Source organism: Lagenorhynchus albirostris, chromosome 8 (genome assembly GCF_949774975.1).
Source record: "Lagenorhynchus albirostris chromosome 8, mLagAlb1.1, whole genome shotgun sequence".
NCBI lineage: Eukaryota > Metazoa > Chordata > Mammalia > Artiodactyla > Delphinidae > Lagenorhynchus > Lagenorhynchus albirostris.
In genome coordinates, this window is record NC_083102.1 from 87,993,137 (window position 1) to 88,007,601 (window position 14,465).

General features: G+C 40.7%; 1 protein-coding gene across 10 annotated transcripts in view; it reads right to left on the bottom strand.

Moving 5' to 3' along the window:
• Window positions 1-14,465, bottom strand: part of SRPK2 (SRSF protein kinase 2) — a 231,184-nt gene that overhangs the window by 143,876 nt on the left and 72,843 nt on the right. The gene's annotated exons all lie outside the window — the stretch shown is intronic.

Consider the following 14,465-nt stretch of genomic DNA (forward strand, 5'->3'; position numbering starts at 1 on the left):
AAAAAAAAAGTTCTTCCTCACTTCTGGAGATGGGACGTGGAATGAGGAATGGCAGTCGGGGGGATTTTACCATTACCTGCACTTGGATTTTTTATAGGTATTACCTGCGTAATTAAAAATAATTTTCTTAAATAATGTTAACTGTTACCAAAGGATATCCATTTAAAATAAATCCCTTTTGGTACTTTCCTGGTGGTCCACTGGGTAAGACCCCGTGCCCCCAATGCACGGAGCCGGGTTCAATCCCTGGTTGGGGAAATAGATCCCGCATGCATGCCACAACTAAGAGTCTGCATGCTGCAACTAAGACCCAGCGCAGCCAATAATTAATTAATATTTTAAAAATAATGTCAGGTGGACTTCAGATCTAAATTTAAAGGCAAAACAGTAAAACTTTAAAATAATACAAAGGAGAACATTTTAAAAATTAAATAAAATAGACCCCTTTTGTAGTTACATGGCTTTCAAACGGAGAGTCTACAAAAAGCCTGCCATCAGACCATTATAAAGAGCCTCCAAAATGCCAATTTTCACTTTCAAATAAAATTCACAGTTTAATCAAGGTCAAAGCAGTGTTCTGTTGGAATTGTGAGAGTGTTATACTGAAGGGGAAAAAACAGAACAGCTGAATTATTCTGACACTGTTCTATCATAAGAAAGGGAATCTCATGGAGGTTGTGCAAAATTGGTCATTTAAAACTAGCTTTAAAAACTAAATTCAGTCTGCTCCTTCTAATTTTATCATGAACAGGCTCTTAAAACAAAATAAAAGTGCTGAAATAAACTGGTAAACTAAAAAAACAACCTATCTAGGGCTTCCCTGGTGGCGCAGTGGTTGAGAGTCCGCCTGCCGATGCAGGGGACACGGGTTTGTGCCCCGGTCCGGGAAAATCCCACATGCTGTGGAGCAGCTGGGCCCGTGAGCCATGGCCGCTGAGCCTGTGCATCCAGAGCCTGTGCTCCGCAACGGGAGAGGCCACAACAGTGAGAGGCCCGCCTACCGCAAAAAACAAACAAACAAACAAAAACAGCCTATCTAAAAATATAGGTAATTAATTTAGCAAGCCCCAAATGAGCAAGTCTCAACAAACGGAGAAGGCATGCTTATGAAAGATACACTACTGCTGTAGAAAAACAGAATCCCATACATGACAGTTTAAGATAAAAACAAAAAATTTTAACTAGAGCCATCTGAATCATTAGGTGCTTTTGTTAGACCATGCAAAGGAGGAAGGCATGTGGTCAAAGTGCCAGTGCAATTACAAAGCAAGAAGCACTTTCCACAAAAGAACCACAGCAATACAGAGGTCAGTGTAAAATGGCTCAAGAACAGAGTTAAGAAATTCTACTCCTGCTTTTTTCTTTGAAAAATAGCTTCCTTCCAGTCACGTAATTATCCATTTTAATAACAAAATAGTTCCTCAGTTTCCACTGAAATATACCGACCAAAGTTTTTTTTTTTTTTCCCTACTGAAGTATTTTAACTTGTCTGTTTACCCACCTTTTTCTAAGTCTAACTCAGTCTGAAATTTGGACTGAGACTACAAGGTGTGACAGCAGGGGGTACTATTTGGACTGACAGTATTCTATTTCTTGAGTTAAGGTGTGGGTATACAGGTGCCTGTTTTACTGTTCCCTAAACTTACATTCATAATTCATGTAACACATGCATGAAAGGTATCACAACTTTAAAAAATGTTTTAACCAGAATAATTAATGAAAGATGTGCCAGGGCAAAAGTGGAACACTGTGCATCTTAAAATTACTACCTAGTCACCTCTTAGTTTTTTCCATTGCTCTCATCACGTATTCTCTGAAATACAGGTAAACCTCAGCTACCAGGGCTTCGAGGAATAAGTGATTTTTTTTAAGATTTATTATTATTATTATTTTTTTTTTTTGCTGTACGCGGGCCTCTCACTGTTGTGGCCTCTCCCGTTGCGGAGCACAGGCTGCGGACGTGCAGGCTCAGCGGCCATGGCTCACGGGCCCAGCCACTCCGCGGCATGTGGGATCTTCCCAGACCGGGGCACGAGCCCGTGTCCCCTGCATTGGCAGGCGGACTCTCAACCACTGCGCCACCAGGGAAGCCCTATTTATTTATTTTATTTAATTTTGGCTGTGCTGGGTCTTAGATGCGGCATGAGGGCTCTTCACTGTGGTGCGTGAGCTTCTCTCCGGTTGTGGCATGAGCGTTTTCTCTTCTCCGGTTGTGGCACACAGGCTCCAGGGCACGTGGGCTCTGTAATTGTGGTGCAGGGGTTCCAGAGCGCGTGGGCTCTGTAGTTTGCGGTATGCCAGCTCTACTTGAGGCACACAAGCTCAGTAGTTGTGGCACTCGGGCTTAGTCGCCCCCCGGCATGTGGGACCTTAGTTCCCTGACCAGGGATCGAACCCACGTCCCCTGCATTGCAAGGTGGATTCTTTACCACTGAACCACCAGGGAAGTCCCGGAATGAGTGATCCTTGACAGCCACGTGTTCACAGTTGAAAGATTCCTTACCTCATTTAAACCATTCTGGACTGAAACATTCACACTGAGGATAATACAAAGTTTCTTGGCTACCTTAAAGCCTTTCATTTTAGGTACTACACCCATATTCTCAGGGCCTCTGAAAGGTAGCTTGAAGGTCTGCTTCTGCACTGAGGGCTCCAGATTAAGACAGTGCTTTTTACTTATTGCTCTTCTGTGTTGTCCCATACAGTCTGCCATGTCACTATAGATGCACCCTTCTAACTAGCTCATTCTAAACTGCTGAGAAAACTATCGGTAGGTGGTTTCTCACAATGTACATAAAGTTTTCCTTGAACTATCTGTAACAACTGAATGTCTGAATCCTACATCAATGCTCATGAAGAGTGCCGGTCCTGCTCTCTTCCAAGGGTCCCACTGCCACAGTACATCTGCTTCTCTCTGAACATATGCTTTGTACTTTCCCAAGTGGTAAGCTCTATAACTGTGGCTTGCACACGGAATATAAAAGTATGCCAGGTGGGCTTCCCTGGTGGTGCAGTAGTTGAGAGTCCGCCTGCCGATGCAGGGAACACGGGTTCGTGCCCCGGTCTGGGAAGATCCCACATGCCGCGGAGCGGCTGGGCCCGTGAGCCATGGCCGCTGAACCTGCGCGTCCGGAGCCTGTGCTCCGCAGTGGGAGAGGCCACAACAGTGAGAGGTCCGCGTACCGCCAAAAAAAAAAAAAAAAAAAAAAAAAGTATGCCAGGCTCCTCTGTATTACAATGGCAACATTAACCCTTGCTTTTTATTATGTTGGCAATTTGACAGGGATTACGTATGCATCTTCATAAAAACACTATGAGGTAGATACAAACATCAGCTCGATTTTATAGATGAGTAAAGGAGGGTAAAAGCCTGAAATATAAGGTAACATGTTTAAAGTCACCCAGCTATTAAGTGGCTGATACAGAACTTGGCCCTAGGTCTATAAAACTCTGAACTCAATGCTATTATTATCTACAGTAATATACTGACACTCCCAAACTGACCTAATCTCTCAGTTTCAGAAATCCAAATTCCTGAGGTAGGGATTACACTATTCCAATTCATCTTTTTCTAGCCAGGCTACCCCATCCACAAGATGCTAGACCACCTGCACTGGGGTCACGATGCACACCTAATCCAATCCCTTCAGGGGACATAGCACACAACAGAGCCACATCCAACAGGGCTGCCGGGGGGCACCTCCAGTCTTCACGTGTGCTCCGACTTCCTGACAGCCCAAGAAGTTGGAAGAGTGCGTGACTCACATACATCAGGCCCAAACCCCAGAGTTCAAAGAATGGGAATGCAAAGGAAAAATTCCAGTTTGGGTAAGAGTTTTCATCAAGCCCTACGGCACCCACTGCAAATTTCTGTTCCAGTTCACCTCATTATTCAAATTTTTCTACTCAAAATGTTAATTACCTAATGTTTACCAGCACTGTATTTAGGACGGTGCGAATCAAATAAAAAATCCTGTCAAGAGTTCCTTAGGTTTTCTCACCAGAGGTTCTGGTGAAAAAAAAATTCACAGTGAAATATTTCTTCCTCTAAAGGTTCCTATGTTGTGTGAGATCTGAAACAAAGGAAGAGCTATGCCTGGACCTCCATCATTTTTGTAAAACCCTTTTTTTCTACAGCTGATGACTAAAATCTCTAATACTGTGTTTCAGCAAATATTCTTCTTTAAAAAAAATTTGTGCTGCTTAACAATCTTAAGTAATCCTTCCCTTATCTAGACTTACAAGCTGCCCAGCGCAGCAGTCACTAGTGACCGTTAGCTACCAAGCACCTGAAATGCGGCAAACCTGAACAGATGCTTAGCACAAAACAGAATGAAAAGTATTTCATTAATACTTTTATGCAGATTACATGTTGATATGATACTATTTTGGATATGCTGGGTTAAACATATTATTAAATTATATTATTGGATTCATGGAATACTATTCAGCTATAAAAAAGAATGAAATTTGGACACATGCTACACATGCATGAACCTTCAAAACATGCTAAATGAAGCAAGCCAGGCACATTAGGACAAATACTGTATAATTCCACTTACATGAAATACCTAGAATAAGCAAATTAAGAGACACAGAAAATAGAGCAGAGATTACCAGGCGCTGGGAAGGGGAAATGGAGAGTTATGGTTCAGAGTCCACGGGGAAAGCGCCTCACTCAAGGTAGTAAGAGGGACTGCAAGAGTTACCTCAAATCCTCAGTACAGAGGACATAAACGCTGCTAGCAAATCAGTTCAGGGTTTTTTAAAGTGCCTCTAATGAACCCTACTGAATTTAACCCCACAAATAGAAAAGTCTGGTAAACTGGTTTACTACCATCAAGCTTAAAAGACAAGTCTTATTTTTTCCTACTGAAGAATGAATTTGAAGAGCACGAGAACACTCTGAAACCTCATAGCCATTTCCACAAACCATTCCACAACTGCTTCCTAACAAACGTCTTCAAAATACTCTGACAAACAGAGCTTTGTGCGGACAGCACTTCTCTATATAAAAGACACTATTTTACAGAGGTGACACAGTACAGACAGAAGCAAACAAGTTGATGTTCTTCTGATTTACAGTATTCAGTCCTCTAAATTTAACAAGGTTAAAAATCTCAATTTAAAACCACATTCCCTGGCTTCTAACTTAAGAGATACATTTACTTTTGTCTCATACTTCTTAAGGCAATGAACTAGTGTTGTACCTCTAAACACAGAAGAGGGTATGTTGTAAGAAATTATTTCCAATTAGTTTATATAAGAGTACTTAGGAGGCAGATCCCAAATGTATAAAGCATGTTTCCTAAAAATCCAATATGCAATGAACTATAAGATAGAGGAATTTCAGGGAAATAAGAACAAAAAGTAGGATTTAAGTCAGCTGACTTTACCAGAACTAAATCTACTCTCAGGAAGCCAAAGGAGAAACAGCATCATAGTCGCTCTCGTATTTCAACATTTAAGGAATGCTTATGCAGCTACTCACTGACACACAATAAAAATAATAACAACTACAACAATAATAACAGCAGCTAACACTGATATCAAGCTCCCTGCCTGCTACCTGTTGTGAGGACTTTCCCTTATTAGCTCATTTCATCCACACAAACCTTCCATGGAGTCAGTATTGTAATTATCACCCTTGTTTACTGATGAGGAAACAGAGGCGTAAGAGAAGGTAGATAACTTTGCCCGAGGTCACACAGCTAGTAAACAAATGGCAGAGACAAACCCAGGCAACCTGGCTCCAGAAGCCACTACTACATACTGCTTCTCATAATAGTTACAGGGGGGTCACAATAACATTTATGGTGGGTTGGGGCTCAAGTGTCATAAACTAACTTAAAAAATGTACAGACTAAGAATACTTATTGAGCCCCTCCCTCATCCACTGGGCAAACTCTAGGGAAACTTCAGGAACAATAACTCACTAGTGTGACAAAACTATCAAAATGAAATAAACGAATTTTATTTTAGAAATTAAAAAAAACAATGGACTGTTAGAAATAGCAAACCAACTGCCAATCACAGATCTTTAGTTTTACAGAGTTCAGTAACATACTGGCAGAAACCACACACCGTGGTAACAACTGCTGGAAACACAAGGTAGGGTGCAGAGCAACACATTTATGTCTTGCTGCACTTTCCTCAATAAACTTCACTAAATGTCGTCCTATTCAACATTTGTGGATTCTTCAAAAGACCCTGGCTTCCCCTGACAGAGGGACCATCTCATTCCACAAGCTGTGCCAACACCCTCTGGCCTGCGGCTCCAGCTGTAGAAGATTTGGTACACAGAGGACCTCGCCAGCAGTCACCTGAAGGGCCTTCAGAGATTATCACATTCTGGCAAACTGTTGTTACCTCCAAGCCAGCAAAGTTTTATCAAGCTTCAATAGAGTCAACAAAACCTTTACTAAATCATCTGTACAATTCCTTTTCGTTTTTAATTAAGTTAAAATTTACATACAGTAAAATCCACCCTTTAGTGTTCAGTGCTGCAGGCTGTGAGAAACAGACAGTTGTTGGAGCCAGCCCCACAACAAGATACAGAAGAGTTCCATGGCCCAGAGCAATTCCCCCAGGCCGCTCTAAGTCCAGCCTCCCCTCCCCCAGCTCCCAGCATCTTGCCCTCTCCAATACACACACACAGACTGTACAGTCTGGGTGCTTCTGTATCTGGCTTCTTTCACTAAGCATAATACATGTTAGATCCATCCATTTGTTCCAAGAGTTTTATTTATTTTTAGTAGCTCATTTATTTTTATTGCTCAGCAATATTCCACTGCATGGAATGTGTCACAGTTGGTTTATCCATTTACCAGTTGAGAGAAATCTGAACAGTTCCCGTCTTTGGCACTTGTAAACAAAACCAAAAACAAACTAACAAAAAAGCTGCTATAAAACTCGAGCGCATGTTTCTGTATGAACATATAAGTTTTTACTTCGTTTGGGTAAAACGCAGGAGTGGGCCACACGGTCTGGCACATGACGGGTGGAACACTCCTCGTCCTCTCCAGCACTTGGCACAGTTTCTCTTTATGTTAAGAACCACTACGAACCTGGGGAGAAGTATCTCCTGGTAATTTACATTTCCCTAATGACTGATAAAATGGACCATCTTTTATGTGCTTGTCTAAATACCTTCTTTAGTAAAATGTCAGATCTTTCATCCACCTTTTCATTGGGGTCTTTTTCTTTTGCCCATTCTTTAACTGAGTTTGCAAAGTTCTATATATATTCTGGATAAAAGCCCTTTATCAGATATGTGATTTGCAAGTATTTTCTGTCAGTTTGTGACTTCTCTTTTTGTTATCTTAAGAGCATCTTTTAAAAAGCAGAAGACTTTGATGGAAGTCCAATTTTTTTTTAATAAATCTTGCTTTTCGTATCCTATATAAGAAATTTTTGCCTAATTCAAGTCACAAAGATTTTTTTTCCTGTTTTCTTCTAGTAGTCTGTAGTTTTACATTTAAGCCTATAATCCATTTTGAGTTAATTTTTGTGTATTGTGCACCAAAGTATCAATTACTTTTTTATTTTTATAGCTTGATCCAAAGTTCTGGCCCTTATCACAGTATTTATTTGACAAGTGTTTTCTAAGCACCTATATTTGGCCTAGGGATGTAAGAGTAAATAAGAGAACACAACATAATCAACTCACTAAAATATATAGTTAGCAGTATGAAAACAGAGTAAGTCCACGCACAGTGGCAGGAGAAGGGACTCAGCACCTAACAGCTAGGAGGGGTGGTATTTATACTGAGCGGCAGTTCACCAGGCAGAGAACAACATTCTAGGAAGAAGAAATAACACAAGCAATATACAAAGATGTTAAAGAATAAGGGCTGTTCAGGGGGAGGGAATTCTTCTTGACCATTTTCTATTCATAGCAGACACTACCACATGCTAGTATTTTGGGCAGGATGTTTTAAGGGACTAAAAAGCTAAAAACCCCATTAAACACGAAAGCAACAAAACTCAACCCAATCACTACTACAGTATAATAATCTTTCTGCACCTATAAAAGCAAACAAAATTACCAAATAAACAGGCCTTCAACCCCCTGACAACCCCCAGCCTAGGAGTCGCCCTAGCCCCTCCCCCAGCTGACTCTCCACCAGCCCAGCTGAAGACAGAGGAGACAAAGGCACCCAACAGAGCCTGCCATCCTCAGGGGGCCTTCACTTGGCCCTCCATCACACCCTTCATCACCACCAAGGAACCAGCAACAGCACCTGTTCAGCTTAGAACTGCCACCTTCGCAGACCCTGTTCAGCCCACTGAGATGGGGTTATTCACATCACCAGAACCACTAATCTGCCCTATTTTCCCAGCCCCGGCCCAACCCTCGGGGACCCCTCCTCAATGCCCACTGGAACTTAAGAATCCTCAGCAATTCTCTACATCCTCTGCCAACTCTCTAAAAGAATTGTTTCTTGCCTTAACAGGACTGGCTGCCCCTGAGGACTTTTCCTGCAGGCCCCGGGAATGGAGGCCCTTGTTCCTCCAACGTCCCTCTTCTGCAGGGACAGGTGGAGGTCGGGCTACTATTCTCACTGTCCCCAGAGGTTGACTTTCCCATTCTTAAGAGTGACTACTGGGTTCAGATGGGAGAGCACCATATTGCCAAGTAAAGTGCAAATTTCGCATAAGCCCCTTCAACTAAAGGCTTCATCCCATCTCAGCATTTTGAACAGCATTACATAATTTTTTTGGTAACATCTTTATTGGAGTATAATTGCTTTACAATGGTGTGTTAGTTTCTGCTGTATAACAAAGTGAATCAGCTATACATACACATATATCCCCATATCTCCTCCCTCTTGCATCTCCCTCCCACCCTCCCTATCCCATCCCTCTAGGTGGTCACAAAGCACCGAGCTGATCTCCCTGTGCTACGTGGCTGTTTCCCGCTAGCTATTTTACATTTGGTAGTGTATGTATGTCCATGCCACTCTCTCATAAATTTTTTACAAAAGCAAAAGAAATATATGTGTGTGATAAAAATACACTTAAAAATCAAGCAAACGTTAAACAAATTAAAAGACACGTTTCCACTTCACCTACATAATTTTTTGAATGAAATCTTTTCCATATACCCCATAAGTAGGATGATGGATAAAACTCCTGTTTTAAGAATTTCACATTTTATTAACCATTTTGAAAAAGATATTGGGGGATTTCCCTGATGGTGCACTGGTTAAGAATCTGCCTGCCAATGCAGGAGACACGGGTTCGAGCCCTGATCCAGGAAGATCCCACATGCCGCGGAGCAATTAAGCCCGTGTGCCACAACTACTGAGTCCACACACCTCAACTACTGAAGCCTGCGCACCTAAGCCCATGCTCTGCAACAAGAGAAGCCACCGCAATGAGAAGCCCGCGCACCGCAATGACGTGCAGGCTCCGCTTGCCACAGCTAGAGAAAGCCCACGCACAGCAACGAAGACCCAACGCAGCCCCCAAGAAACAAAAAAAAGATTTTGGTAAAATAACTTTTCAGAAATTAAGAATAAAGAAAAGTAATAAACCTTGTAAATATAAAGTCAACTGCTGACTGGATAAAACTGCATCTATATTCATTATTGTGAAGCTTTACATTTATTATTTGCAGGACAAATAAAACTTTCTTTAACTGAAACCCTAGCACTTTCTTCTATCATACCTCACACTTTGAAGAAAACCTCACCTATCCCACATGCCAAAACACACTCGCACAGTTTCTACCCTGAGAGACTAGTCCAGAGACTGGCATCTTGCAAAACAATCACAGATTCTTAGGAAATTCCCTGGCAGTCCAGTGGTTATGACTCCACGTTTTCACTGCCAGGGCCCAGGTTCAATCCCTGGTTGGGGAACTAAGATCTCGCAAACTGCGTGGTGAGGCCAAAAAAAAGAAAAGAAATAATAATAATAATAATCAGATTCTTAGAGGTGAAGGAGACCTGAGAGGTCATTTGATCATGCCTATCACTTCTAATTTTTGCAAAGGTTGATCTTCCCTTCTCTCTCCCATTGGCCACAAGTCCTTGATGGCAAGGTCTTCCTCTCTCTACTCCTAAGAACTGAAACACAAGGCCCCTGACACAGCAGGCATGCAATAAAAGCTGCTGATAACAATATCAGATTAAGAGGTAGCTCTCAATCATCATTCTTCCCAACTCCTGTACCATCTGACAAAGGGTACACCCTTCTCTTCTAGCTTACTCCTCCTTCCACAACCTAAGTATCAAGCATCTTCTCTCCGTAATTTCAGTAATAATCTCAGGACTGAACCTGGAGCCATAAAACCTGGGTTGAATCCCAAGCCCTTGTTAGTTTTGGGGAAAGATGCTGAAACTTGTTAGGCCTCAGTTTTCTGATCTTTAAAATATGAGATTCAGTGCTCTGATGTTCTATAATTTTTTCTATTTAACTAAATCTTAATGATTTCTTTGTGATATTACCCTTTACCCTGTCATTTTTTAAGGCCTACCAAAAAAATCAGAACCTAAAAGAACACTAGAGCTAACCTATCTATTTCTAGTTAAGGAAAATCAGTACACTATAATTACCTTAAAGAGGAACTTTTAAAAATTAGAAATATTAACCTTTTCTTATGTTGTACCATGGACCAGGAGAGATGTAATGGCCCCTTCATCCCACAAGAAGCATAACCCATTTTGATACAATGCCTTTCAGGAATGCGGGTCACCAAAATGGCTTAGTTTAATACAATCATAAAATTTAGAATATGACAGAATGGATGGGCAGCCAACACACAACCCTTCATATAAATATTCCCACTGAGCTTTTGAGCATTTGTGTGTGGCAGAGAGTTTAATGGGACACTTGCTTATAAGAACTTGGAGCACAGCTATTAAACTCTTTCTTATCAGCAGGCAGTGACAGGTCACAGGAAACTCCTGGTAAAAACCAGCCCCCTTTCCCACAAGTATTCTAATTTTTATATGGGGACCTACTGCTCTCCAACACTCACTCTTTCCAATGAAACTGCCACCAACAGAGGCGTCAAGGTAACCGTCCATATCACATTCCCCTGGGAACGAATCCAGTGGCAGTGACCTAAGCATCTCCAATCCAAACTTAGAATACAACACAAACATTTATACAGGTCTAAAACATTTCCAAAATAAAAATGATCACTTCTTCAACTCACAAGCACATGACGATACCATCATACATGAATATAATATTTAACAAACTCTTTATGCTTCAACCTAATTTTAATGTACAAATTAATTTAAAAGACAAACTATTAGAACTCTAAACACTTTTACGTAGTAAACTTTTTTTCTTAATTTATTTATTTTTGGCTGCGTTGGGTCTTTGTTGCTGAGCGCAGGCTTTCTCTAGTTGCAGTGAGCAGGGGCTACTCTTCATTGCGGTGCATGGACTTCTCACTGCGGTGGCTTCTCTTGTTGTGGATCACAGGCTATAGGCATGCAGGCTGCAGTAGTTGGGACTCGGCGGCTCTAGAGTGCAGGCTCAGTAGTTGTGGCGCACGGGCTTAGTTGCTCCGTGGCACGTGGGATCTTCCCAGATCGAACCCGTGTTCCCTGCACTGGCAGGCAGATTCTTAACCACTGTGCCACCAGGGAAGTCCCTTAAATAGTAAACTTTTAAGTGTGACTTTTACAGCTACATTATGATCATCATGACTAACATTGTTAACAAAATAATCTTTCAATACAAACACAAAATATGACTATAAAACATAATTAATTTTCTGGCAAACTACAAAGGCACAGGCACAGGAGGAATGTATTGTTACTTTTTCATATGCAACAGTTATTTTCAAGGCCAAAACACAATCGGTTGAGATGAATATATGTATAAGCTCCATGTCAATATAAAATTTAAAACTACCTCATTGAGAAAAAAATTAACATTTAATTTTGTGTGGCATTAAATCCAAAAATAAAATATATGGAAATAAAGGGGAGAAACTCATAATTTTCACATTACTATAAGAAAATTAAAGAAAGTATAGTCGATTCCATCATGACAGCGTTATGTACTGAAGAAATCCTCAGTCAGAAAATTCAGATTTGAATTTTGACTCCTTAGTATCTGCGATTCCTCAAATTTAAGTAAGTCTCATCTTTCATTAAGTCTGTTTCCTCATCTGTAAAATGCTGTCAAAGTAATAATCTGATTCATCCAACTGAAGGATTACACAGGAAAATCAGAAGAAAGGAAAAGTTGGCATGGGGGGAGGGGTGGTGGTGGTGAGCAGACAGTGGTAAATAAATAAATATAAAGTTGGTGAAGACTGTTCCAAACATTTTCACTAAGTGACAAAGCTACAAGCTGTTCTCTACTTTGGATCTTTCACGAATAGCTTTTAAAAATGACATTTTAAGAAAATTACTAGAGCTAACAATAAAAGTTTTCATTATAACCTGAAAACATGAAATTTGCAATTGAAAACTTTGTTACAGTCCAAACCCAAGAAAACATTCATATCAATCACAAGTGAGGACAATGTTAACTTGTTTATTTGATCTCAATGGCACTGCTAACATAGGAGCATCCCACAAAGACCAAGAGTCAATCGGACCCATTGTTCAAGGCTGCTGGATATAACCAGGAGTTAACTGTGGCTCAGAAACCGTGCTGGCTCACAGTTCATGAGTCAAAAACAATAAACCAAAAGCTCTAACAACCCAGACTGCCTATCCAGGTTATTCACCAGGCTTGGCACTCAATGGCTTTTAGCCAAGGCCAAAAATTTATTTTAACATCAAAGGATAAAGATTTATGACCAGTGAGCATATTCAAACCCTAAAGGTGTAACAAGACCTTGTGGTACAGTGGCAGGATTGCTGGAGTAAGTACATACCACTTGGAAGCCAGATTCATTTCAACTTGAGACTGCTAAGTGTATGTTTAAGTAAGTCTTACTCAGACCATAAAAAATACAGAAAATTAAATTCTTTTTGGAACAAGGCAGGATATGCATGTATGCATACTAAAGTAAATAGAAATGTGTTACTCAAAGACTTGAAGCTGACTTTTGTCTTTACCCTTCATTTCCCATTAGGTAATATCCTAATATGACTAATGGTAAGAAAAACTGATAAACCGAAAAACCAAAATATTTGGTCTACCTTTTCTTTTTACTATTGTGACTCTAGGAATCTAGAGAGGAGTGATACATAGAGCAATCTATTCTGGGCACCTCAGGACTGCCCTAGCCTCAACTTGCTATTAGCAATTGCTATGTGAGGCCTACAGATGTCTGCAGACTACGAACACAAACCTCCTTGCTAAAAGAAAAACTAAAAGCCTTCCTAGAATGATTTTTTTTTTTTTTTTTTTTTTTTTTTTTGCGGTACGAGGGCCTCTCACTGTTGTGGCCTCTCCCGTTACGGAGCACAGGCTTCGGACGCGCAGGCTCAGCAGCCATGGCTCACGGGCCCAGCCGCTCCACGGCATATGGGATCTTCCCGGACCGGGGCACGAACCCGTGTCCCCTGCATCGGCAGGTGGACTCTAAACCACTGTGCCACCAGGGAAGTCCCCTAGAATGATTTTAAAACCAAACTACCACACAGCTAAAAAAGATCCCTGACCTAAATGAAAAATATAAACTATCACTCCAGTCTATTTCCCAGAAGCATCTACACTGTGGCAATAAATAACTATTGTTCAAAATGCTTTAGCTCAAGTACCTATTTTAATAAATTTCTATGTTCTCTGGGATTTTAAAGCCTTGGAGAGGATATGGACATTTACTTAACAAAAATCCTGTTGCCTGTTACTTTATCACAGTAGTATACAGAAGACCATGAAAAGGAATTAATATTTAGTTCATTTTAGAGAAGTAACATTTAAAAACAAAAAGTTTCTTCCAGATAAAATATGCTCTCTTGCTCATTTTGTGTTAGTCTAGTTGTCTTTTATACAATTTATGGAAGAGTGAGTGCTGAATTACCCAAAAGGAAGAAGATGAAGCACATGTTAAGGAGAAAAAAAAAAAAAAAACCTCCGCTACCCTCTTAGACTCAGTGAATGGGATCTGCAACTCAAACTGATAAAAGACAGATTAATAGGAGAAAAAGGTTTATTTACCCACAGAATGAGAATACATGCTGAAAAACTCACTGATGAGTAACTCAAAAAGATGGACAGAATTTGGGGCTTATATATCATCTTAACAAAAGGTGATAAAGTATGAAAAGGCTAAACAAAGGAAAGGGGGTTTGGGGCTTCTGGGTGGGGAGGAAGGAGTTGTGAGAGGGTGGCTAGGAGATATAGTAAATAAGGATTGTTCAGTAAGGTTTGTTATGCAGATAAGAGTCATTCTCCTCTTCCAGGTAGGGGAAAAGGAAATGCTTTTATAAATGGAAATTTATGTCCTGCTTTTAGACAGAAAGTAGGAACGCAGAGAACTGACCGCCTTTAGCTCAAAACAATCTTTCTGCCAGAGTGGCATATTTTGGGGTGACTTA